At 39.5% G+C, this 25968-nt stretch overlaps 1 long non-coding RNA gene across 4 annotated transcripts in view; it reads right to left on the reverse strand.

Annotated features, from left to right (window-relative positions):
* LOC148190452 (uncharacterized) overlaps positions 1-25968 on the reverse strand; it is a 50625-nt gene that overhangs the window by 16010 nt on the left and 8647 nt on the right. The window contains exons 3-4 of one of the 4 annotated variants that reach the window (XR_015777062.1): positions 9010-9106; positions 3652-4003 (exon numbers count right to left, since the gene is read on the reverse strand). This is a non-coding gene — a long non-coding RNA (uncharacterized LOC148190452). Of the gene's footprint in view, positions 1-3651; positions 4004-4924; positions 5036-9009; positions 9107-25968 lie in introns of those variants that run through there. The other 3 variants (XR_015777057.1, XR_015777059.1, XR_015777058.1) reach the window with 3 other exon arrangements.

The following is a 25968-nucleotide window of genomic DNA, read 5'->3' on the forward strand; positions in this document are numbered from 1 at the left end:
CCCTATAGAGAAGGGGGAGTAAGGGTGATGGGTCCAACAAACCCTGCACTTTGCTTCAAGTAGGAATGTTGAGCTAAACATGATGTATTTTTCTAAACCTAACCACTGTTGCCCAAGGAAATAAACCTAAATACAACGTGTTTTACCAACATTGTAAGTATATTTTGAAAAAGACTACGCACCTAACAACTAGAAATTGCAGCTTAAAGTTTCCTATCCAGCAGGGAGTCAGATAAGCAAGGACATCATTTGAGTGGGTAGTCCTTCAAAGTGGCCCAGGACACAATAGTGTACACAGCTGAAAGAATTCGGCTATAGGCAGCCCAAACCAACTGTGATTGTGCTCTGAGTGATCGGATCGAAAGATGCATTGAGAAGGCATTGGATGCATTCAACCTGAAGTTAGAGCTGTCCACATGTGACCCGATCACACAAGACACATGTTAATACCAGGTGTAAACAGTACCTCAGTGGGAACTATACAATTTTAGTATGATATATGAGTTAAAGACCCAATTTTCATCCTGTATAGACATGCAATCTGTATCTTGATATCTTTTCGGGATAAAGCAGAACACACCGTCATATGGTGTAAATGCACACGCAATGCAATCAAATTGGCATTGAATCTGACAGACCACATCTGGAGATGATCTGGCACACATTGTGCTCTCAGTGAGGTGAACTCTGAAGTATGGCCACGTGCCTTTTAGTTACAGATGAACATTTTTAGGAAATATGCTATTTTTTTTGTCCTGCCAAGAGTTAGATGAGAAGAAACTACTCTCATACATTAGAGCAGCATGGATCCTCTCATCTAAGTCTGAGCAAGAAATCAAATACACGTTTTTCAGACTCGTAAAGAGCATTGAAAATGTTGAAAACTGAGCCAAACAAGTTGAGAGGTCATCTAATTTCAACTCTTCTTGCTCCTCAAGCAATTGTTTGCAAATCAAAAAAAAGTAGAGCACATACAAGAGCATCACTTGCCTTGATCTGGTAGATCATGTCCACCAGCTCTCTCTTCCGAATTTGCACATTGACATCAAATTTTGATTTTCATACTAATGTCCTAATAATGCAGGCAGAATGAAGATAACAAGAATGCGTATTAATAAATGGAAAGGTCCATGAATCAAATGTAATTATCCAAATAAATATTGAGATACTGATCATAGGTATCAGTGTATTTCGGTCAAGAAATCAGTAATACACCACAATTCAGAGGCATATTTGTGATGTTAAATGAAAAATCAGTTACAGTACTACAACAAATCCTAGATGCACATGTCCACTCTTGAGAGGAATTCTGAGAAGCCAACATGTGTTTGACTGAACACATGTTGTGGAAAGTTTGAGTTCAGTCTGGTTTGATGATGGCTCTGGAGAGAATCACACATTTCTGAAATTCCAAAGCTTTAGATCAGCCTGACAAGAGTAACTGTTTGAAATAAATCTCTCAAATAACTTTCCATGAGAACGCAGAAAAAAAACCAAAAGCATTTGATTTCAAGTTCTCCCTCTGATGTGCAGCTCAAAGAGATTCAGTGTGAAAGACTTTCTGAATTAACTTCAGAGAAATCTCCAAGTAAACAATAATAGGAAACAATATTTAATCACATGCATTTGCTTGTATTCATGCCTGCACATCAGAGAAGCTGCTCCCTCTGTAGTGGTGGATGATGCAAACTTCAAATGCAGATCACTTTAATTGACACAGTGCTTCATCTTCAAACTACTGCTGACAATCCGCAATTCATGAGCATAATAATTACATAAATAACACATATGAAAGGCCCGTGCGAGCCCGCAGAGGGTCTGAAACAGCATTATCAGAGAGTACACAGCTTGCTGTGATCAGAGTCTCTCCCGACTCGGGCCGTTTGATGGAGATGCAAGGGTGAGATTACAGCACAATGGTTTTATGCTGCCTGCAGCTTTCAAATGCACATTTATATATATTTTCACAGCACTAATTAACTGGGCAATCACTTCCACCAGGTCATGTGGGGTGATGTTACCACTCTGCCACTCCCAAGGGATTTCAGTACCACCATCAAACCATTGACAGCCCCAGTGTTGTCTATTTGGTGCTCTGATCCCAGATGTGTGTTTTTTCTTCACAAACTAAAACAGAACCTCCAAAATATGAGAAACCAGCGCTGGAGACTTAAACTATGAGAAGCAGCAGATGGTTCAGCCGCGAGTGTGTACGTATCGCCCTGTTTTTCTGCCAAAAAAGGATGTGTTGAAAACGTGGGAGTATATTCCAAAGGCACGTAAGAGTTGGGTGTGTCCTGTGGTATTTATATTAGCAGAAAACACCCCTCCACTCCAACTTTGGATCAAACCCTGGCAAACTCATGCTGCTCTTATATCTCTGTAAGCAGACAGATGGAAACCAAAAAAGGCAAGCAGATCAACAAGCCGGCTGGACGGTGATGCTTTAGCTTACCAGCCAACTCATACACTTTACTCCCTTAATTCCCTGAAATATGGGTTCACAACCAATGAGCTCCATCTTGCTGGCATGTTTGAGCTGCTGAGCTGTAAAGTATGTATTCATGCTCAGAGGAGTGGGCAGTGGAGGCTGAAACTTGACCAAGGTGTTAGCATGTGGAGGCAACATGTGGAGTCATTTTTGCAGGAAAATAACACGATAGAATACAACAGGCATCACTGACGAAAAAAACAGATCAGCTGTCAAAGATCTGGTGTGTTTGATTCCAACTAATAATATGACAGATGTACTATAATGCAGGATTCTACAAGAGGACAATATGGCAAATGAAAGATAAAATTGATGAAATTTAAAGCCAACTTAAATGCCATACTGGCAAAAGTCTGAAGGATATAATGCAAAATGGGTGTCGATTTTTAGCCCAAGAAATAATTATTTACCAAATAATTAAATTTAAGAAAACATGTTATTAATACCCACATTCATATGTGATTTATGTAGCTTTGTGAAGCGTGTGTCCGTACTATAATAACATCAAGTAAAAAAATAATGATGCATAATAATGATAATAATGCATAATGATTTTATGCATCGAAATTTTTTAGACTTTTAAGACCCAGCGGGTAACCTGTATATAAATATTTTGAAATAATAATCATTTTGCATCCTGCCTGGTTGCAAAACTCAGTCATCTCCCATGTGCCAAACATATAGGAGTACTACGAAAACGTGAAGGGCCCTATCAAGAGCCAGAGTGTGGCTTGTCTGTTCTGTGCGTCTGAAGAGACAACATAGTGAACTCTGTTGGAGAGGACCCACTCCATATGTATATATAAATGGCTCATTTTATTTTACTATATTTTTAGTCACTTAGTCACTTTTCTCCTTGGAGGTACAGTAGAAGAAGTTACCACTATATACGTCATTAATACCAACGCCATTGATGTCCTGTACTTGAAACACATATCAACGGGTCAACAGACTTCGACACAACATCGGTAAAGACACCTGAGACCCTCAGCTCAGAGCAAGCTTATTCAGAGTAATAAAAAAATCTCAGCCAGACAGAATAAAATTTTCTGCCAAGTTAGATAAGACAAAGCTAAAAAGCTGACTAATTTACAAACAATCAGAATCAGAAACTGATTTATTGCCATGTAGGATTTCACTTACATGAAATTTGCTTTGGTTTTTGGTGCAAACATTAAACATATGATAAACATATTAAGAGGAATAAAAAATACATAATAATTTAAAGAATACTTAATAGAAAAAAGAAAAAAATAGAATAAATATATGTTTAAAAAAAAGCACAATAACATGACAAATATGTATGTATGCTGATTTTGGTGCAAAGCATCCTCTCATCTGGGTCTGAGTCTGAGTGAGGCTCACACGTGTGGCTGGATCTTTGAGATGTTTCTTCAAATGCTAATGCAGTCCTCTTATGTCTCCTGCTTTTTCGCTGGTCCACCCAGGGTCAGCCGTGGGCAGTGTGTGAGGCCAGATCCCAAATTTCTTATTGAGGGAGAAAAAGTGGATCTGCTTCCATTACACTTTTTTTTTACTTGGGGAAAACCATGTTCAACAAAATATTAATCATATCAATCTACTTTTACAAAACTTAAAATGGATCTAGAGGGAAGCTCTGGTAATCTTAAACTATAAAGTATTTTTAATGACTTACTACACACTAGGAATACAAAGGGTTATAACTTATAAAGTACTGAAAAATGGATTCTCCGTTTAAGAGTGATATCAATTAACTAATCAAAATAATTCTTGATTTGCCTGATCCTGTTCAAGACATCACTAGCACACACTTTCCTAAATTTAAAGAAATCAAACCACGTTAAAGTATTGTCTAAATGGTTAGGGTCATATTTGACTTATACAAATTTGACTCTTTAGAGGGTCTTCCTGGCCTTTGTGCACTGCATGCTGTGAAAGTCTTTCCTTGCGAGATCAAGAATACTGAAACGTGGTGAAAGTTTCTATTGTTCTATTATGAACCAGCAATTTATTAAAGGTCTTTTCATCTCTCTCTGAGCCACCTTGGTTTAAGTCTGCTGGAGTACTACAAGTGTTTCATCCCCTCACTGAGCAGAGCAGCACCTTCTTCTCTGCTTTGTTTCCCACCACTGTATAACTCTCCGCATACACTGCATTTAAAGTACTGAAAGTTTCCACTTAGAGCTTGTCTCATGTAACTTTCTCCATATATGTTGTATTTTAACAATCATCCAACACTGGTTTTGACACAATAGAATAGAAATGTAGACAAATAATGTCATAAGGTCACTGATTAACGCTGTCGATTTTGTTTGACTATGCAGGAAACCCAAAGGACTGTTCCTCAGCACTAATAAGAGGAGGGCACTGTTCTAACAGAAGCTAAATCTCTCCACTGGCGATGGCAGATGCTGGAAGAAGTCAGAGGCTGCTGGGGAAATGACTACTGACATGTTTATTTTTATCAGTTGAGCAGTACTGAAAAGATCCCCTCTTCTCATTCATCAGATTATAGTACATCCTCGATTCCTTTTCCCTGCCTCGTCTCCTCAGTCCTTGCATCTTAAGTTGGAAAAAACACAATATAATTGGAGTTTGTATGTTTAATTCCAACTTGCAAGTAAAATGTCTTTGACATAAAGCGAAAGTTCAAGATGTGCTCACACTGTACGCTCTGATCATCAATCCATGACCTAAGTGCTTACACTGTGCGTGTAAATTAGACAAGAAAACAGTCCCTTGGCCCCTGTGGACTGTTTTGGCTATTGACAATTGTCAATAAAGATTTGTTTGAAAGCACCAGGGTATTAGCAGGTAGAAGAGACAGAGGTTGCAAAAAGACCTTAAAGTCAGTTTCTGCAAAAAAATGGCCTTTCCAAGTTTTGAGTTCCTCTCTCGCTCTCTCACATAGACACACACACAGACACACATACACGCACACACTCACACACACGTTAGCAAGTTAGCAGCACTGCCAAACTATTATTCACGTTCTGCACTGTATTATTGATTGATTGAGTGAGAAAGGAGTCGACTCCTGGCTCTGCTTTAACTGTGCGGGAGCCTGATGACAACTGTCCAAAATTTCTGACATGTCAAAAAAAGTCATCCGAATGTCAGACAGCCAGTCGGGTGCAGTTGTTCAAGCTATGATCACATCTTGTTTCCCCCTGGACACTACAGAGGAAACGATGCCCAATGATACTGAAATTTGGTCTGAAATGGGCTCAAATTGTACAACATATGCCAAGTTTTAGTCTCTGCCACGTAAAATGTGAGCTGAGGGAGCAAGGAAGAGACATGAGGTAAAACAAGTCAAGTCAAAAGGCACTTAACAAAATGAGACATCCCTGCTTTGGTCCGTTATCTTAAATTAACGCCAGTAAAATATGATGAGTGCAACAGTTGCATCATCAGATGTGTGTTGCACCTCTTTTATACGTCAGGGGTGCTGAAAAGGCTTCAGCAAAGGTTCCACCTGTGCATCCTAACTCATAGTTCCTCAGGCAAGCCTCCTTTCTCCTCAAGATGCATTTTAGGAACTGAGAGATGGAACTGAGTTCCAGGTCACAAGTAGGAGGACAGAGGAGAGATACGACGAGGAGACACAAATTAGAGCAATAAGAAGAGCCCCATGCAATTAAATACCACAATATATGATGCTATTGGTACATTTTCCATCTCCTGATGTTCCCTGCCTGTTTCCCAACTCACTGCGAGCCATGCAATATCTCTCATGTGGGGCACTTTGTGTTTTTAATAGCCTATATCATACAAATTGGCTGGTTAGACATGGCAACAACCAATCACCCCTCCACACAAACTTTTTTGCTATTGGTTGAGGCTGTGACTTCACCGGTCAAAATTCACCATAGTTAAACTCCACGTTATGCAAATTTGCTTTGCCGCACCAAGCAAATGTTTTATTTGCCCATTTGCTCGTACTGAATGGAAGTGAATCTTCATTTCGTTTATATGTGATCGTACTCTAACGCTGTAAAATAAAAATGAAAATAAAATAAAATAAAATACTGATTAGGGCCTTTGATTAGATATTAAAAACGATTGGATTCGGTATCCATGGTTATTCCAAACATTGAATGATTGAAACATCACAAGTGTCTTCTTCTTTTGATGCCCAGTTTAAACCAGGACACGCAACCTAAAAATATGTTTATGTGGAATTCATTTCCACCCGACAAAGGTTTTAAAGCAATCACAAAGACGCCTCGACTAGGGCACATTTCACAAACAGACTTATATAAGACGGTCCATGTTGGATATTGTAGTGTTGTATAATGAATCAAACGTCTCCTCGCCCGTCCCGGTGGGAAGCATCCGTAGCGCATGGCTTTTCATTCCTGGTACACACGAACATGCTGTGACTGCTCCCATATTGAACACATCTGTGGAGCAAAGTGCTGCCAAGGCCAAACATGGTGAAGAGTAATTAATCTTCGCATTCATATCATTGTTTGAAGCTGGCAAAGGCGGGAATAAAAAAGCCTTGGAAAGAAAGAAAACAGATTTAAGCTCATTTGATAAAAAGTAATTAATGACTGCAGTGTGTTTATTTTTTCTCCAAACACAGTTTGTCTCCCTATAGTTGCTGGCACGTTGCCGTCTCTGGCAAAAGCTTGACAACGTAATGACTGTGTGTTCTGCACGTCGCTGACAGGTTTGCAAATGTTCTTCCTCTGTAGAGCTGCTTTGGTATTCCCAAGCAAAGCTGCATCTCAGCCCATGGCTACATATGCTACTCCAGCAAGTGCTATACAACATGTTTAGCAGTGGACACAATTAATGGCCTCGCCTCTTTTGCATGGGTAAAGTGATTTAAACCATGGCAGGTGCCTCTGAGCGCAAAGAGTCGCTGCACAAAGAGCGCTGCTGTCCGGGCTTTGTAGACAGGATATCCACAGATGTGGAGCCAGACCAGATGGCATGTACATCTGAGACAGAGGGGGAAGCTAGAGACAGAGGGATAAAGACACACAGAGTTGGAGGGGGACAAGGACAAGGGCCAGACACAGGCCTGCATTAAGCTATGCGAGCGTGGCCATGTGCGCCTGACATTTAGCTGGCCCCCCCAACTCTCCATTGACTCACTCTGCGTAGCTCAAAACATGCCTGCGGGCCACAGAGGACAAAGACTGCCTTCTCCTTTAACCAGCATCAAAAGGAGAGATGAAAACGGCCACACGATAGAGCGCCCGTCAGAAGTGTAAAAATGCAAATGTAATATATGAAGATAGCTCTGTGGTGCTCCTCGTCCTGAGGAGCAGCCTTTAAACAAATTGGCCTTGTTCAGCTTAGCCCGCCCCCAACCACTTCATATCTGAAGCATAATTTGTCTGGAGAGAATGTGAGATATGTGAAGAGAAGTAATGCATAAAATCTGAAAAAAAATAAAATAAAATCCTCCCTTTGTTCAGTTACTGTCTTTTTACATCTGAGTCCATGTGGTTGCATAACAATGGGACAAAGAGAATATGAGATGAAAGTATTAGAGCGATTTAAATAACTTTGTCTGCTTGTGAAACAAAGATACAGAGATGCAGAGAGGAACAGAAAGAGAGAGAGCAACAGCAATGAGTGTCAGCCAATTAAAGGTTCAGCGCAGCCTGTGGGAGAGCCACAGAAACTATTACCCGACTGTAGTTACAAAGCCACGCACAGATCGGCCTCTAATCTTTAAAAGTGATTAGATGCCCTGCTAAGCCATGCAAAGACTAATTGTGTCATTTATAATCTCTGTGCTTTAAAGGTAAAAGACTGGAATAAAAATTTAATTTCATGCAAAGAATGGATCACACATAGACAGATAATGTAAACCACACATTATGTATCTCAGTCAGGCTCGCTGCTCAGACTCAGAGAGTTGGAAAAGTTAAGTGATCTGCATTAAGTTTCATTTTAATAAAATGTACAAATTGGTTTGGCAGTTTTCTCTTTCTCTATTATGACTTGCCCCTTTAAAGTTAATCATAAATCAGTTTTGGCGAATTTGATGGATTTGTTGTGACAGGTGGTCACATTAACTGTAGTCTGATCTCCCCAAAACTGCTCAATTAATGCTATTGTCAATATCACAATTTATATCACAAGGATCAATGTTTGTTTGCTTTTCTGTTCATCTCAACTCACATCCTGGACGAAAGCAAAGAGACACAAATCTTACTTGTAAATTCCAAGATCCCTTGACATTTAATTTATCACTACCATCAGCATGCAATTTCTACTTGTCAGATAACATCATACATCAACTTATACCACAAAAACTACTGACCAAACTGATTTGTTGGAGTCCTATGGCCCATCCACGGGCCCTGTAATGTGATTTCTGAGGATTACAATGCGTAAAACATCTGCAGTATTCATTGTTATTTAAGTGGTACAGTCATACAGCATATCCTTTGAAAGCTACATTTCTCACAGTGCTTATAATGCTGACAATTTCAATACAAACCACCGCAGAAGGCTCAAAAAACTCTTCTGTCGGAAAAACTACAATCAAATAAACAGTTATTACTCACCTATGAAGTATTATTGTGATCCAAAAACCCTGAGTCTTGTAGTAAATGACACTCCGAAGCTGCATGGCTGATTTTAATCCTTCATTTGCACCACAGACTGTAAAACATATACAAAAATTATAAACAAATGGCTCATAGGTTGTTTTAAGGGAAACACACAGGAATAAAACCGTCTTTCTTATCACTTAATGTTTTGTAAAAGTGTTTTTATACAGTGAGCTCCTAATAAATAGACATTTATGTCTGTGTTGATTAGTTTTTACCTCATAGTCACACATTCAGTAGATTGCTTTATCCGCTTTTATTTTATTTTATTTTTTTAAAAGTGCCTGGAAATAGCCTTAGAAAATGTGAAAAAAGCTCACTTTTATTTGATATTGTTCTACTGTGAATTTGGACTGTGTCATTCCTCATACTATGCCTACTCTCCATTGTTTCCTCAGCTAAAAACTCCCACGTCATCTGTGGCACCATTTTTTAGAAAAATATTTAAGCAAACATTAAAAAAAGCCATTTTGTTTCAGTATGTTCAAGCTGGTATAACTCAATGACAGAGGCGCTTAGTGATTCTGACTGCTGGGGAAAAAACTGCAGGAGGGGTTTGTCTATATAAGCCTCTGGCTTCTTGACCTCTCCTGTCTCATTTCTCCTTTTTATTCATCTGGATTTTATGCAGTTTTCAAATTATGTGCAAATAAACCAAAACTAAACTGGAATTGTATCTTTCAAATAAGCCCATGCATGTACATGTACTAAAAGGGAACACGAACCTCAGAAAGTTTACCTTGGGTAAGCCTTAGATAGGCTTTTTAGGCAAATGTAGGTGAGTTTTACAGGGCTTTAATTTAAAGCCTCTGGGAACCCAGATAACCACAATCTTTCTTAAAATGTAATTAAGGGTCTTAAATGCATAATAACAACCATCAAAAATGATCAGACTTTAACCACAATCCAAATTTGAAATACCGTCATTTTAGTTTTTTTCCTGAAACCATCATTGGGGGTTTATATTTTTAAAACTTTCCTTAAAAAAAAAGAAAGAAACGCTTTAAAAATCTGGTAACTCATGGGTGGGGCCAGCAGGAGAAACACTAAAGCTCATATTCAGTCGGCTGCATATCTAAGGAGGGTCAAAAGATAAGTCACGGTTTCAAATTACATCACATAAGCGAGGTACATGCGCAGTTAAACCTGGTCTGCAGTTGCTGAAAGGATCAATAGCTGGTGCACTATCACAGAACAAAAAGTCCATAATAAATGACCATAAATAGATGTTTTCTCTATGCAAATACACTAATGTAACTCTGCCACCATCAATTTGAGTGAACCTTCAAGTTTTGTCAAGCAGAGTGCACCTAAAAATAGCACGCCCAAAGAGCACCTGTGCGTGTACCATCCTTTTATTTCTAGAACCGTCTGCTGGAACACTCAAACACAGCAACTTCAGGTACATTGCACATCATACCCCAATCTCACATGGGGTCAAAGAGCATGATCCCGCCTCTTACAAACAGCCTTGTGCATTTCACGGAAGTAAACCCAGAAACTTTTTTGCCATGTGTGCCGAGTGAGCAACTTCTTTGTTGTCTGGTATCTAGTTATTATCATACATCTATGACCTGGATGCAAAAAATTAGAAGGTAGAAGGTAGATTTATTAGTCATTTTTTCTAAAAAAGTTTAAAAACACAGAAATATATTTGTCCTGGATCCTGCTAAATCTTTGGAGTTGTAGGGTGAGTTGATTAAAATCTGCAACTTCAATGAAAATTCCTTCCGGTTGCTCGGGCATGTTGCTGCTAGCGGCATCATTACATCCCTGCAATGCATTTTTTTAATTTGCATCAGAGTCTTGTGTCCTTATGGCTCCCAACAAGGTCCGTGCATCTAGTGCAACAGCTTGATCCAGGATGTTAGGGGTTAACGATGTCTCTGTGAAGATGTGCGCAGAGCAGTCTCTGATTACCCGGTGCTAAGTGAGCCTCAATCACATCTCATCCACTTTTTTCTCCTTCGTCCAGACATTAGCCAGAAGAAGGCTTGGTAAAGGAACAACTCTCGGTCAAAGTTGGGTCAGCCTCGCCCTGATGCCGGCCCTCCTCCCTCTCTTTGTCCACGATTCTGGTTTCGTTTCTCCCCTCTGGCGACGGTCTGACTGGCCGCTCAGCAATGCCGTTGGTGGGGATCCTCTCGTGGTCTGCTGCATTCAGTCCAAACCCCACACAACTTTTCCTGTTGTTGATAAGTGCTTCTCTATCGTAGAAAAGCTTCAGCAGAAGGTGCCAAGGTGTCGAAAAAATAGAAAAATATAGCAAAAAAGCAGCAAGGATTTGAGGAGCTGCATCTACATGCGCTGCCGTCACCATTTGTGTAAGTAGTTTATTATTTGCATACATAGATAACAAAACAAGATGAAACGTGTAAATTAGTGAGATATACTGATGCAGGGAGGCAGATTTTTTATTTTATTTTAGACAGAACCAGGGGGCTGTTTACAACAGCAACTCTACGCCAATTTCCTCCAGACTCTGTAATCTTTATTATTAGTTTTTGTACATGTGTGGCTATAATTTCGGTTTGAGTTCAGTCCAGCAGCCTCAATACTCTAGTGAACAGAGAGGGGATGTTGACTGAAGACAGATAGGTGACCACAGCTGGCATCGGCAGATCTGTGGATGTGATTACAAGGGACACTTGCAGCCTGTGCGCTGCTGCACGGGAGTTTAGTTCCACTCTCGTATTTACATAAACCCTGCAAGTCAGTTCAAGTGACAGTGTTGGCTAAATAAAGAAACGACAAGGATGATACCACAAAGACAGCAGCAGACAGCTCAGACAGACATCTGGGAGGCTGAGAGAGAAAAACAAGACCGGGCGCCCACACGGTGTTTAACAGCGCTGTTTAACGTGACTGGCCATCTCTCTCTTGACTTTAAACAGAATTCTATTGAAAGGAAGATCCATTAAATATGGAATTTCAGTCCAATTTGTCTTCAAAAGGGGTAAAAGAGCTCATTATGTGGGCTCCGCTCTTTCTTGACTATTAGAAAGAGACGTTAGTCATGCCTGCTTATCTCCCAACCTTATGAGCACAGGATTAAAAGATCAAAGGCTGACTTAGGTTTAATATTATAGAAAATGTAAGCTCCTTTTTCAGATGTGCTTTGGCCTGTGCCTTTTATCCGCTCTCAATGCTTAGATCAAAATGTCGAAAATTCATATTCATTTCTCTCACTGTCCAATGTGAAATTTATGTCCACACCTCCCATATCCAGGGTGAGGGTGGTTGTAAGCGGCCGCTGATCTATTTCAAAGTGCACCCTTTAAGACCTTCAAGTCAATTCCCTGTTGATTACACGGACTTCAAGACTGACAGAAATAAACACAGAGCTAAGTTTCAAGAGAACTTTGAAGTCCATTAAGCTGAGAGCAGAAGACGTGCTGCTTGCCACGGCTGGACAGCTACTTCTGACTTAATGAAAATATTCTGTAACCACTCAATTACACACTTGAAGGTTTAGGGGTTAGAAAGTGATGCAAACACAATAGCTCACCAAAAGCCAATGTTGGGAACTTTCTTTTCCCAGTGGCCATGGACCAGTCTAATGAGGATGTGCGTTTCTGGCAGAAACTTCAGAGAGAAAAACCAGCTTTGCTGTCTGATCGCCTCATGCTCATTATTCCCCCGAGGAGAATGTACTGCACAACAATAGAGGACACTGACTTGTAGCAGACAGTGTGCTGTGAACAGTGTCCCTTGTAAATAGCCATTTTTTGTTATTCAGTCTTAAAATGACGATATTCTTAAAACAAGTGAAAGATCTGACAATTTCATTTGTATAGTCTGTATGTGACTATACTCCTCTTATTTCCCCTTTCATTGGAATAAACTGTAATGATCTTACACATTTTTGCAGTGTCTTTCTCTGAGGTCAACTCTGTCTGACTACACAGACACACTGGAAGCAGTCCTGCCCCTCACATCTAAACTCATTTATAGTCACAGACTTTGAGCAGCATCTAAACAATGTGCCTCTAAGGCACACTTTTTTTTTAAGCAGCTCAATCCAGCCTGGCTTGCATGCCTGCATTAGTTATTTATTAGTCCCGTTCAATCACATAAATTAATAGAATTATTTTGGGTTTTTTTGCCCTTATTACACTGTAAGAGAACTGAGGTGTAAGTTAATTACAACAATATGTTTTTAGTCATTTTCTTCTGTATGCAGGTAGAGTTACAGTGAGTCTTGGCATTAAATAAACATAATTTGGATTTCAAAAGGGAAATTCTGGCACTGAAAAAAAATCCACTGAAAAAAGTAAAGCAAAGGCACTAACAAGAAAAAAAGATTAGATTTTGATTTATTATTTTTTTTTACAATTTCACTTTCAACTTTCTGTCACTGGGAAAAAAGAAAAATCAGAAGGTGCCATTGGAAAACATTAAATTAAATTAAAATTAAAATTAAATTAAATAAAAATCATTTTTAATGCCTGTGTTCTATTTTTGTCAGCCAATGGTTCCCTTTTCACTGCCAACTTGCAAACTTGCTGTATCTTTTTCAGATCTATGATCTCTATACTACTGCCGTTTCAATTACTTTATGTATGTGTGATGACAAATAATTTTAACAACGGTAAATAGGTGTAAGTCCAATCATGTAAGCACTTTTATGCAACAAAACAGTCACTTACAAATGTGTCAGCTTGTGACAAATATCTTAATTTTTACCAATTGAAACCAAGCCTGAGGAGGAAAGTCTATAGAACTTCTGGGTTTGTTTGTTTTTTAGCTTTATGCTCATTTCATTTCACTGCAGTTTAAGAACTACAAAGGAGCTGCTGATCTTGATTTAGTACAATGGAGATGGTGATAATTTTCATTTTCAACAACTTTTGTTGGCTTGCCCTCAAGAAATACACCAAATATAAAATACAACCTCTGAATACTCACTTAAAAACTCCCAGAGATCTTTAGTTTATTATGTTCAGTGGAGCCCAACAGCTGCTTTGTGATTAATATTGTTTCTGTTCACTTTTATTATCTTCTCTTAGTGTTTACATCCTACATTTTCCCACAACTGGTCCACAGTATCTGAATGAACGCTTTAGGGTCCATAAGAGACTAGCATATTTCAAGTCTTACTGTGTTAACTGAAGTTGTTGTGACAAACGATTAAAGCTGCACTGATCAATACTTAAACTTGACCCATTGACTATGTGTATTGTGAAAGGAGTCACTCAAAGTAACAAACCAACAGAGAATTATGTCTCATCTTTAGCATCTTTCATCTTTTTTTGTTTTAACGAACCCGCAGCTTCACTGTTTTGGTTCACCCTCACTGCTCCCATCAGCAGTGGTGCCCCCTAGTACAAAAAATATGAACCCTAAAATAATTGGAGGCCTACATTACTGTCTTTACAGGGCTGTGGTACACTCAAGAAGTGGCATCTTGCAAAACTAGACAACCTGAGGCACTCATAGGTACCAACCACATTGCTGTAGCTTATCAGGACGAGGGCAAAATAAAGCTCCAAATTTAGGCTAAATTTTTGCACAGGAATTCTCATCTCAAGATGTCTAAATGAAAAAAATGGATTCTATGGGCCCCCCAGTCTACTAAACCAGATAAGGCTTATTCCTGGTGAATATTTTGTTTCTTACAGTCAATGTATCCCTTCAAATTAAAGCTGTATATTTGTCTTTTTAAGGAAAAGGACAACCAGCCTATTTGAAGAGCAATGAATCACTTAAAAGCCATGACACACCAAGCTGACATCTGAGAAATAGCAGCGAGGAAAGCCAACCGGGGCCAACGGCGCAGGACAAACTGCAGCGACAAGGGCCGTAGGTGCTCGCCATTAGCCCAATCTGGGCGGATGGCTGACCCCTGGCTTAATGCGTCACAGCCATAACTTGTAGAGATACATAACACATTAAAACAGGATTGTTGTGGAACTCAAAATGTTAACTGTATTGGCAATAATCTATTCAAGTCAGTTAATTCACATTAAGTGTAAAATAAGAAACTAAATTAAAGTATATCAGTGTACACTGCCTTCGCTCTTATACTAACATAGTTTTCAACTAGTCAATAAATGTGATCAGAGTAATCAAATTTTTGAAATTCAGTCTGGCTTTGGGCTTTGGTGTGACACCCAAAAATTTCAGTGGCTCCCCTATGAAAGTTTTCTCTGGGCGCCACTGCTCATCAGCACTGTTTCAAGGCAGCTTTTTTTGGCTGAAAAGCACTGATAACCCCATAAAACTTATTTTAAATCTTACTCTGGTAGTTTTTTAGTAGTAGTAGTTTTACACGGGATTTCTCACCGTTGGTACAAAAATAAAAGTCTATAGAGGCTCTGTGGGACTGAATCCAAAATCTGAGATTTAATGTTCATGATTTTGATAACTTAAAAGTTATGTGCCATTAAGTCCTTCTGTAGCTGCAGTGAAAATATCTCAACTTAATGTCATGGGATCAAAACAAAATGAATCCAGAAATGCAACATCCCTCGCCAACAAGTGCTTTTTTAAACAATCAAAAACTGGTTAAGAGTGGACCTTTTATTTCTTGGAGTTGGTTAATGGCCAACAGATCCATACAGTCACAACCTGACCTTGTAGCTCCTGGCCTCTCGCTCATGGAGAGCAGCGTTCTCTCTTCCTATTTGGTCTGCGATAGATACACTTGGATCCATTAAGATAAAAAAGGAGGCCAAAACACGTTTGCAATTATCCTCAGTCCCTCCAGCGCCTCACATCTGGTCTCCCCTTGGAGAGCACACATGCCACCAAAAGCCTGCAGACCAGAAGTGGAGAAAGTAACTGGGGGTCATTGAGTTTTTATCATGCAAACATTAATTTAGCCTCATTAATATACTATTTATCAGTACACATTTTTGTGGAGCGTTCCATTAAGAAATCAATTCCTGGCAGAGGATGTTTCATCTTGGTCTTAAACTGAAAGTAGCTGGATGGGAGGCTGTACATGCAGCACTGGTGGCAGTGGGTTCAGTAAGGCTGTCTGCTCGGAGGCCTGTTCTGCAGGTTGCGGTGTGAGTGAGTGGAGGAAGAGCAGAGAGACAGGCCTGGCTGGAGATCATTAGAGCTTGTTAATGTCCCCGCTGCCTGGGGCCTGGCGAGGGGCCTCCGTTTGGGGAACCTCTCCTCTGATCCTACTGAGAGTCAAGCAGCATGTGAGGGGGACTGGGGGCATGAACAGGGGAAGGTTTAGAGGGGTTGATGGGGGTCTTTGCCACTTACAGTACAACAAACCCCAGAGACGTCCCAGCAGATCTGCAGGTCTGACTTTCATCTGCCTCAGCCCCAAGGCCATTAGGCAGTTTAGCTGGGAAACGGCTGCTAAAATATACATCTGTCTTAGTGTCAGCACATACCAGCTCTCCTCTGTCTGCGCCATGCCGCTAGTCGATTCAATATTTAAATCATCAGTCTCCATAAGCGTTTGATGTCAGCTCTTAAGGAGCTCTGTCTCTAACACTGACAGGCCCGTGGACGGAGCGGCTGTTTACTGTCAGCGATGGAAAATGCTGCCTTCCGTTGTTTCGTCATACATCGATAAGATCCAATGAGACTACTTTGTTTGAATAACTGCATAAAGGGCTTCGAGCAATGTGTGCTTCAGCAAGTCTGTTTCATTCTTTCAGCAATTCTGATGACACTTTTGCCAATACTGGATTTCTGTCAGAATCAAAGAGTTGGTGTCGTATATATCAGTTGATGCAAATCAGTGGGAACTTCGCAGATTATATCACAGTGAAAATATTCAGTTTATTCAAGGCAAGAAGTCTGCTGGCAGGGAATATTTCAATTCTGCACAGTGACATTTAGATTAATGTAACTGCACACATGATGTGTAGCAGGTAACTGTAGGAATTATTAGATAGGTCTGCGAGGTAAAGTCTCAATTCACTTTGGTTGTGCGGAGCTTCTTTACTGAGGAATAAAGTTAATTACTATTTACTATAATGTGTTATTTTTTAAGTACACTGAACAAACATTTCTGTGCAACAGTTTTGTTTTTGCTCCAATTTTTCAGAGGTTTAAGTTAAAGTTCTGAGATTTTGTTCGTGCACTCCACAGATCATTAAAACAGGGAAGGAAAGCAGCACCAGCCACTAGCCAAATGCCGGTAAAAAATGCAAATGAGTACAAGATTAACTTCACTCATCAGCCAAAAGCACAAGAGTAATCTACGTATAGAGTGGCTGGTAGATTTCTTAGTCTAACTGCCACAGTGGCAGGTAGGAAAAAAAAGTTAATTTCCAAACCTGATTAAAATCCTTGTTAGTCAGATCTTCTATTTTTCTAAAACAGTTCATCTAAAAAAAAAAAAAAAAGTTCTCACGAACAGGGATTTCAACAAATTTTTGACCAAATTTTTGGCAAGAATATATCTATTGCGTGCAATAACAAATAACAAATAACAAAATAAATATAAACTATAGTACACTCTCCTTGTTATGCTATTCCTCCTTTCATGTAATGTGTCACATCGCTTCATGTTACCATCACGCCAGTGAGGCTTGAGGCTGCATGTGCATGCATGTGTTCACATTTAGGCGTGCGTGCAAATATATGCTCATTTGTTGAGATTCCACTGTGAGCGGCCTCCATTTCCCTCAACTCTGACATTCAGCATGCAGCCCCCCCACTGATCTGCTGTCTTACACTATGTGACCCTTGACCCATGTCAACGTGAACCTTTAAAATCTGTCATTTTCCACAGATACTGTCAGCAGGGAGTCCTATCTACACCTCATTTCTTCACAAACTGCGGAGAAGCTGATACATGCCAAATACATGCGATCTTTAAGCACCAATGAGCAGAGAGGCTTGCAGGCCTGCATCACTGCACAAACCATTAATGTACGGTATCACATGCCATCTGATATCTACTCTTATCCAAACAGCTGCCTATTAATATATAATGTGTCAAGTGGTGATCATTTTAATCTTAACAGCTGTATAACAGCATAAGCACATACATTTTTTATATAAGTGGCCCAAGTTGCTACTAAGCCCTTCATGTAGCAGGCCTACTGCAGCATGGGAGCTTTAGAAATAAAGGCTTTTTGCTAGCATTTCAAGAGTGGGGTTGCACTGACAAAAAATGCAACAAAGAAATAAGATTACAAAGACTGAAAGGCCGGAGTGCTTTGTCTTTCAAACTGCTCTAATCAATATTTTTAGCCTAATCCCTCTAGGGATTGTAATGTTTGTTGGTCGTTCACTCGGTCCACTACCTTGGTCTGAACTGAAATATCTACACAACTGGGTAGATTGAAATGTTTTTGCACAGATACATGCTTCTCAGAGGATGAATTGATAAATATCATCAATATTAAACCTATTATTCATTATATTGTTAGCGTAGTCGTTGTGAGCATGTTAGCACACTGACATTAGCATTTATCTCAAAGCAGTGTGGTGCTTGATACAGCCAATGGATGTATACCTATGCCAGTCTCAAAGATGGCACACTCCTGCTCAGCCAACAGATTTTATACTGGAATGATATCACACTTAAAGCTACAGTTGGTAACTAAAACAACAACAACAAAACATCTGTCATATTTGCTGAAGCTGTCACTCTGTTCACACGTCACTAAATGAGATAATAATCTGTGAAAATGTGTGTGTGTGTGTGTGTGTGTGTGTGTGTGTGTGTGTGTGTGTGTGGGGAGGGGGGTGTCACACTCCTCTGCCTACTCCATTTCCTTGTAATGTTCTTACAGCGTCTAAATACTACTACTACTACTACTACTACTACTACTACTACTACTACTACTACTAATAATAATAATAATAATAATAATAATAATAATAATAATAATAATAATAGAGCCGAGGAGTTTCTAAAGCAGCTGTCAATCATGTCAATTACTGCCTGTGAACTGCGGTCAAAGTGTCTAACTTGGCAGCGCTGATCAAATATCAGTCAAGAGTCTGTTACTGCATTACCTGTTTCTTTCCTCAAATGTCTTCAGAAACATATTTTGGCGTACTGTTAAGCTGTAAAATGAGAAAGTTTGTGAACGAACCACCATGTTGCACACAGTTAACAGGAGTACCAATCACCAAACTCCGGCCCAACCAAATTTATATGTTATTATGTCAAATGATGTGTTTGCGCTGCTCCACCAATAAATCAACTGAGGGCTCATTAATGCCCACATTAGACATGTATACTGACACAGATGGAGCCTTCTGTCTGTACCCTGCGTTCATTTTGTCTACATTTGTGCATGTTTTCCTCAAGTTTATGGATACGGATGAAACGGAGCAGTATACTGGAGATCATGGGGGCAGAGTAGTGTAGAGAGGTTCAAAAAGACACGCACATCCCGTAGTGGGTGGTGGATCCAAGATAAGCCAAAATGAGAAAAAATAGAGGTCCGCACACCAGGGAGCTCCCCTTAAAGGATTTTATTCTGCGAAAATAAATGACGTTTCGAGCTAAAAAACGCTCTCCCTCAGACTCATAAGTTTTCTAGTAAGTCATCATCTTAAAAACATGTCAACAATCACGTGACTCAAAAAAATAACAGCTGAGGTCACTCAATCATGGGTGAGGGAGTAAACACAAATATAAATCACATAAAAAAGGAGTGAGAATAAATAGTATATATAGTGTATAAAAAGAAAAAAGAAAAGAACATTTTCACTAAAGTATATACTCGTCTCTGTATCACACAAGTATGTGTGTAGATAAATACCTCTATTAGGTACCGCTATTTTGTCACACTTTGGCAGTGTAATGTAGTACAAATGAGATACGACCATAGGAAATGTCAAAGACATTTAAAAAATACAAATCTATTTTATAGTAACAATAATTATCTGTCCACATGTCACAATGTATTTAATGGCCTTACAAACTCCTGCTGTCTATAAATAAGTACACTGGCATGACCTCCACCATCGGCTCATTTGTTGTTATCTGACTTTTGACTTTGCCCTCTAGAGCCATCTATTGGCCATATCTGTGCCAACATAAAAGGCACTTGAAAGTATGATGGCAGTGATGTTTACAATGTTTGAAATGAGCAAATCTATTTTGGTTTGTAAAGGGAGAATAAATGAGCCTTAATCCAAGTTTAAAATCACACAAACTGGGCATCTTTCTTTTGTAATCGGCCCCAGTTAAAGACAGGACGTAGTGTTGGTGCTGTCACTGGGCTACACCAGAGGGACAGCTATGTTAGTAAGAGAACGAAAGGAGGGGTGAAGACAAGATCATTGAAACATCAGTGATGGATTTTTTTTTTACGCTCCCAAACTAACCACAAATCTGACTCAGTTTTGAGGAAATTTGAGTCTGGAGTTAACTGAATATTTGATCATCATCCTATTAATCCACAATATTTGACCCAAAACTGTTAAGCCCCTACCATGAACCCCCCCCAATCCGACCCTTCACTTGTACTTGTTCACCCTGCGTCTAGATGCTGCACACGTTGTCTCATTTTCAGGACGCAAAAACAGAAGGAATTGGTTGCCCCCCCCACCCCGCCCCACCCCCCAGCAGGATCTTTCCCTCTCTGTGGGCCTCCCCTGGGCAAAAGAGAAGATTAAAACAAACAGGACTTTAATCAGCGGGCCCCGCTTCTCTCAGCTCAGCTGCCGACAGAAGGAGCCCTCTCCAGGAAGGCTGCCTCAAATCAAAGCTTCCTGCTCGCCACTTGCTGCTTCGCCGATCCGTATCACAACAACAAAACCAGCAGAAACAATTATTTATTCCTTTTGATGTGGGTTTTGAAGTTACCCCACCTCTTCCACTATGCCCCCCCAGCCTCCTTCCTACACCCCTCCTCTTCCTCGCCCAGCCCCTCCAGCTTTCTGTATCTTTTACTCCCAAGGAAACAAGGTCATGCCAGCGTCTCCGTAAAGGAGGCTGCTTTGAAGGAGCAGCAGTTTCAGAATCTCTCTCTCTTATTTTACACCAAGGAAAGCAGGCGCCGTTGTTTGAGAAAAAGCTGATGGGTTGCTTCATTGAACGCAACGCCACCCCGCTGAGTACATCAGGTTGTAAATGTCACTTTCACAGTGTAATGTGCTACACATTACCAAAAAAAATCATGGAATTGGTTCGATTTCAAGGCATAATGTGATTATTCAAAGTCCTTCATTTCCTTAAAAAATAAATAAATAAAAAAATATATAATATGCATGAAAGAATATTACGGATTACCCGTGATGTGTTACCGCAAATTGTGATGTTCACATAAATATTTTAGACGATATTTTTAATCAAAAATTACAGTCACTGGAATGAGTTTTTTTTAATGCAGTCCTCACAGATGCTATGCGAAGGTCTGGTTTTTGGGTTTGTTTTTTTTTTTTTACAGAGCAGCAACAAGGTGCTGAGATTGTAACAGATCTGAACAGTGCTGCTCTCACTGCCGAGATCCCAGTTAACCTTTTCTTACATTCAAAGTGCACCAGTTGAAAACAATCTCTCAACAGCACTGAAATGTTTGAGAACTGCTTTTCAACTCAATATACCACAACATCTGCTAAAGCTGTTGGATAACTCTGCAGCCTCATCAAAAGGCTTGGCAGAGAAAAGAGCTCCTCAAACGCACAGATGGTAATCATGTTTTTATCATTTGCTGAAAGTTGTGATCCTCTAAATTCATTTAATTAGGTGTGTGTGTGTGTGAGGGGGGGGGGGTGTCATATAATTCCACCTTAATTGTCTGCCAAACTGATTTTTACAGGTCACATATTTTATTCTGTGTTTTATCTCAATATTGTCATTTTTTAGATGCACGTCCCAGTGGCGCAGTTTTTCATGGTTGGGTAGTTCTGTCTCACATTTTCTACCCTTTTTAATGAGTTGAGAGATTCCTGGTCTGAAAGTACATTTAAATTGCCAAGATTTCCACAATGACTGAATCGTACAAAACAGTCATGTCTTCATTTAACCCATCAATTGCATTCTTTATGTTTTGATAATTTTTTTTGGTTTTAATGTCCCCAAAAGTCAGACTTGGCACTGACTTCATGTGGAGAGTGCCATCCAACAATAGATATTTAGCAAAAGGAAAATATTGCCAAATGCTCTTTTCAAATTTACAAAAAAAAAGAAAAAAAAAAAGGTCGTCGTGAACCAAAACTTATCAGTAAAGCACTGAGGATCATTAACAGCATATATACAATATAAAATTAAAATTAAAAATACTCTCGATACAGTTTGCATACAGCGTTAACTGAAAAATGTGCATGTGTGAGTACAGAAGCCAGTCTGTGTCCAGTCAGACCAGTGATGACGAGGGGCAGAACAGCTTGTGGCTTTTTTCACTCCCTGTGGGGCAATTAGCTGCGCTGACAGGCTCCTGTTTCTTACTTAGACTAATTATCACTGACTTAACAGAAGTGCATGTGCATGAGAAACTTTCACTGTTTGAACAACGCTTTACTTATGTAAACTACAAAACTCGCCAAATTTCATAATAAATAGTACACTTAATTTGTACTTCACATTGCACTGTAATGATCAAGAAACATGCTGAAGTTCTTGCTTTGATTAAATTACTAAAAAATGCATGCAGGGTCACTGACACAAACAATTTTCATGAGAATTTTTACACACAAAAAGTTTAGAGGGGTCCTTTTATGCTTTTCTTTATGTGCCATTAAAAAAAAACTTTTTTCAGGAAGGGGGATAAATAACGCTCCACAATTCGGCTTAATTTTTGTGATGGAAAAACAGCAGGGTCATTTCACAGGGGTCCCGTGACCTCTGACCTCACGTTATCTGAATGAAAATGGATTCTGTGGGTACCAATGACTCTCCCCTTTCCAGACATGCCCACTTCATAATAATAATAATAACATTATTTATATAGCATCTTTCAAATCAGTTGTTTACAAAGTGCTCTGACAGACAAAGCAAAGGCAGGAACCCAGGGACTAATTAGTCTAATTAGTCGTCCGATTCCTAATCAAGACAGTCTGTTGAGAACTGCTTTACCTTGTCATTATGGACTCACGATTAACTATTTATTATTCTGCAATGAATCACAATTTTTAAAAATGTATCGTTTGACAACCCTAATATAAACAGTACATAATGTTACAGTGTCGGATGTCGATATTGAACACAGCCAAAGTTTTAAATAATGAGGTAAACTTCTGTAAAAAAATAATTCCTGTGAACAAAAACCTCATACTTCAGACTGTTGTTTGCATGCTACTGTGTTTACATAACACACTGTAGCTACATGCTGGCATCAGGGAAAAATGTTATTTTGGTTGCTGATGCTGTCAATTTCTCCCTGATTTTGGATCATATTCCTGTTAGAGCATGTCTAGTTGTGAAGATTTTGGTTTAGAAGCTTTTATTGATTATTTTTAGTGATGCAAGTACAATGCTACATGTAGCTACCTGCTACTATCAGGAAAACACAATTTTGGTTGCTATTATTCTTTCCTGATTTTTGAATCATATTCCTGCTGGAAAATGTCTGACTCTCAAGATTTTGGTTTAGACATGTTTCTTGATGTTTTTTTTACATTAGGAACTGCAGCTAAACACAGTTACACTGATTCTTTTGGCTGCAATGACAGTGCGGAGACACTGAGAAACGCAAGACCTGGAAACGCTGACCAATCAGAGCAGACTAGGCACTAAAACTGAGCCTCTCAGAAAGAGGGTGATTGCAGGTGTTCAAAGACAGACTGAGAAAAATAGTGTTTTTCACCATTTAAGCATGAAAACGTGTTTTAGTAGAAACACAAAATAAAAGTCTGAACCTAAGAATGAGCATAATAAGTCCTCTTTAAGGTGTGACACACAGCCTGCATAGAAAACAAGCCTGAAATTAGTGTGATGCAGTCAGATTTTGACATGTTGTAAAATGTTTGTTGTTATGTTTCAATTATAGAATCTCAACTTTATAGTAACAGTAACACTAAACCCGCAGAATTGTTAACATGCTCACTGTAAAGGTTCACCATGCAAATAGGTTTCCCTATGGCAATACTGGGCTTGTTAAGCATTTCATTTTCCTTCCCTTTTAATTTGCCTTTTTGTCTGCCTTTTTTTTTTTTTTTTTTTTTAAATTGTCCTTTAATTAAACTCCAGCTAATTACACAACTCTTGAATGACTTTTGTATCCCCAGCTGGGCGTGGCGAGGAGAGGAATCTGGTGGAGCTAAAAGTGAAACACCAGCTGACACCCAGACATTTTATGCTGCCCTAACTCAAAACCAGAGCTTTATGGACACGTCTCATCTGCATCGGCTCAGGCTGGTGCTGAATGAGTGTATTTGTGGCAATCTATGAGCTTAACTCATTGTTGTTAGATGATGTTGCAGACAATGACCGACATTACGCCACTAGGGCCATGCTGCTATGTGGCTGAAAACGTCTATAGTGAATCTATTAAATGATAAAAATTTGTGGGGAAAACATTGTTTTTCTTGCATGCCTCCATGGAATACGGCTAACATTTTGATTTATTGTGTGTTTACAAACTGTCATGGGCGGTATCATTTTCATATCAATCATAATTTTGTACTGAACACCGTCTCGATGAATGAGACTTGGATTATACTGCACAAGTTGTGTGAGTTTGTAAGCAGATATTTGTATAGTTTTGTTGTTAAAAGTGGATCCCAATCAATAACATCAATATGTTGGCTGTTTTTTTTATGGAGGCATGTGAGAAAATAAAAAGCTTTCTCCTCAAATTTAGGGTAAGATAGTAGGCAAGACTAACTGATGAACACATGGGGATTTTATGGGTGAAGTATTCCTTTACAGTCACACTTCTTATTGAGCATACAATCATAGTATTGGGCTGATTTGAGTGAAACCATTTGCTCAGTTCTGTGACTTCTATGCACAGCATTTTTGTGATTTAGTAGCCTTGTTGTTAAAACTTAAGTTTCTCTTTCCTTTGCTTCACACCTCTGTGATATGGTTTTGAACTGAAAAGGGCGGCTAACATAGAGCTGTGTGAAATCCCTGAAAGTAAGAGCCATTACCAGCTTTGACAGGCCTACACAGTCCAGTGGCTTGTCAAAAAGGACAGGCAAACGTGTTGAAATGGAGACTGGGCTGGTTACTCCGGGAGCAGCTAACAAATCCCCCGGCTCTGGAGCTGAATGAAGGTCTGCAGACTATGACTGATTCATGCTTGGTCCAATGAACCCATCCATACTGTGTACTGCTGTCAGTGAGCTTCTCAAGCGAGCTTCTAGCTGTCCAGATTACCCATCACACCGTGTAAGGCTTGTGGAGTAGTGGTGGATCATGTCATGGGCCAGATAGGTAGCTTTCTTGGGCAAAAATAAAATAAAATATTTTGACAATAAAAAAGGGGGAAATAAGGGAAATGCTGGAGTGGAGTGTATGTGGAGCACATCAGAGTACGACAAAATAAAGACACAAGCCATCTGAGGGGGCAGTACAAAACTCAGCCCTTCCAGGGGCTATTTGTGATGTTGCTATTACAACAATTAACGCAAATGTTGCTAATCCCAGTGTATTCTGCACCACCTTGCAATGTTTTCCAGTCACGGCAGCTTTACTGCAAATTTAATTATAGAAAAACAGGGGAGTGTCTAGGGAGTGGCCTTGGGTGGCACAGGCCAATCCTGAAATCTGATTGGCCAGCCCATTATGATGGGTTATCTGCCCAGTCAGTTTGAACTGTTAGACTAGTAAACTAAATTTTCCTTTAGGTGCAATTTAGTCTTAAACCTGAGGGGCAGAAATGTGTCAGAGTAGTGTGTAGCCTAACTAATTTTACATACAAATACACTGTTAAAAAGTTTGTCTACAGTAAAAATTTTGTTGGCACTTTATACTTGCTGTTGCAGTATTTACTTTTAGAGGAACAATTTCCTCATATTTTTGGTGTGGGGAAGCTTGCCTAGGGCACCAAATGTGCGAGGTCTGGCACTGTTGCCGAGCAAAATGAT

Source organism: Plectropomus leopardus, chromosome 1 (assembly GCF_026936395.1).
Source record: "Plectropomus leopardus strain MGB_pleo_1.0 chromosome 1, ASM2693639v1, whole genome shotgun sequence".
Taxonomy (NCBI): domain Eukaryota; kingdom Metazoa; phylum Chordata; class Actinopteri; order Perciformes; family Serranidae; genus Plectropomus; species Plectropomus leopardus.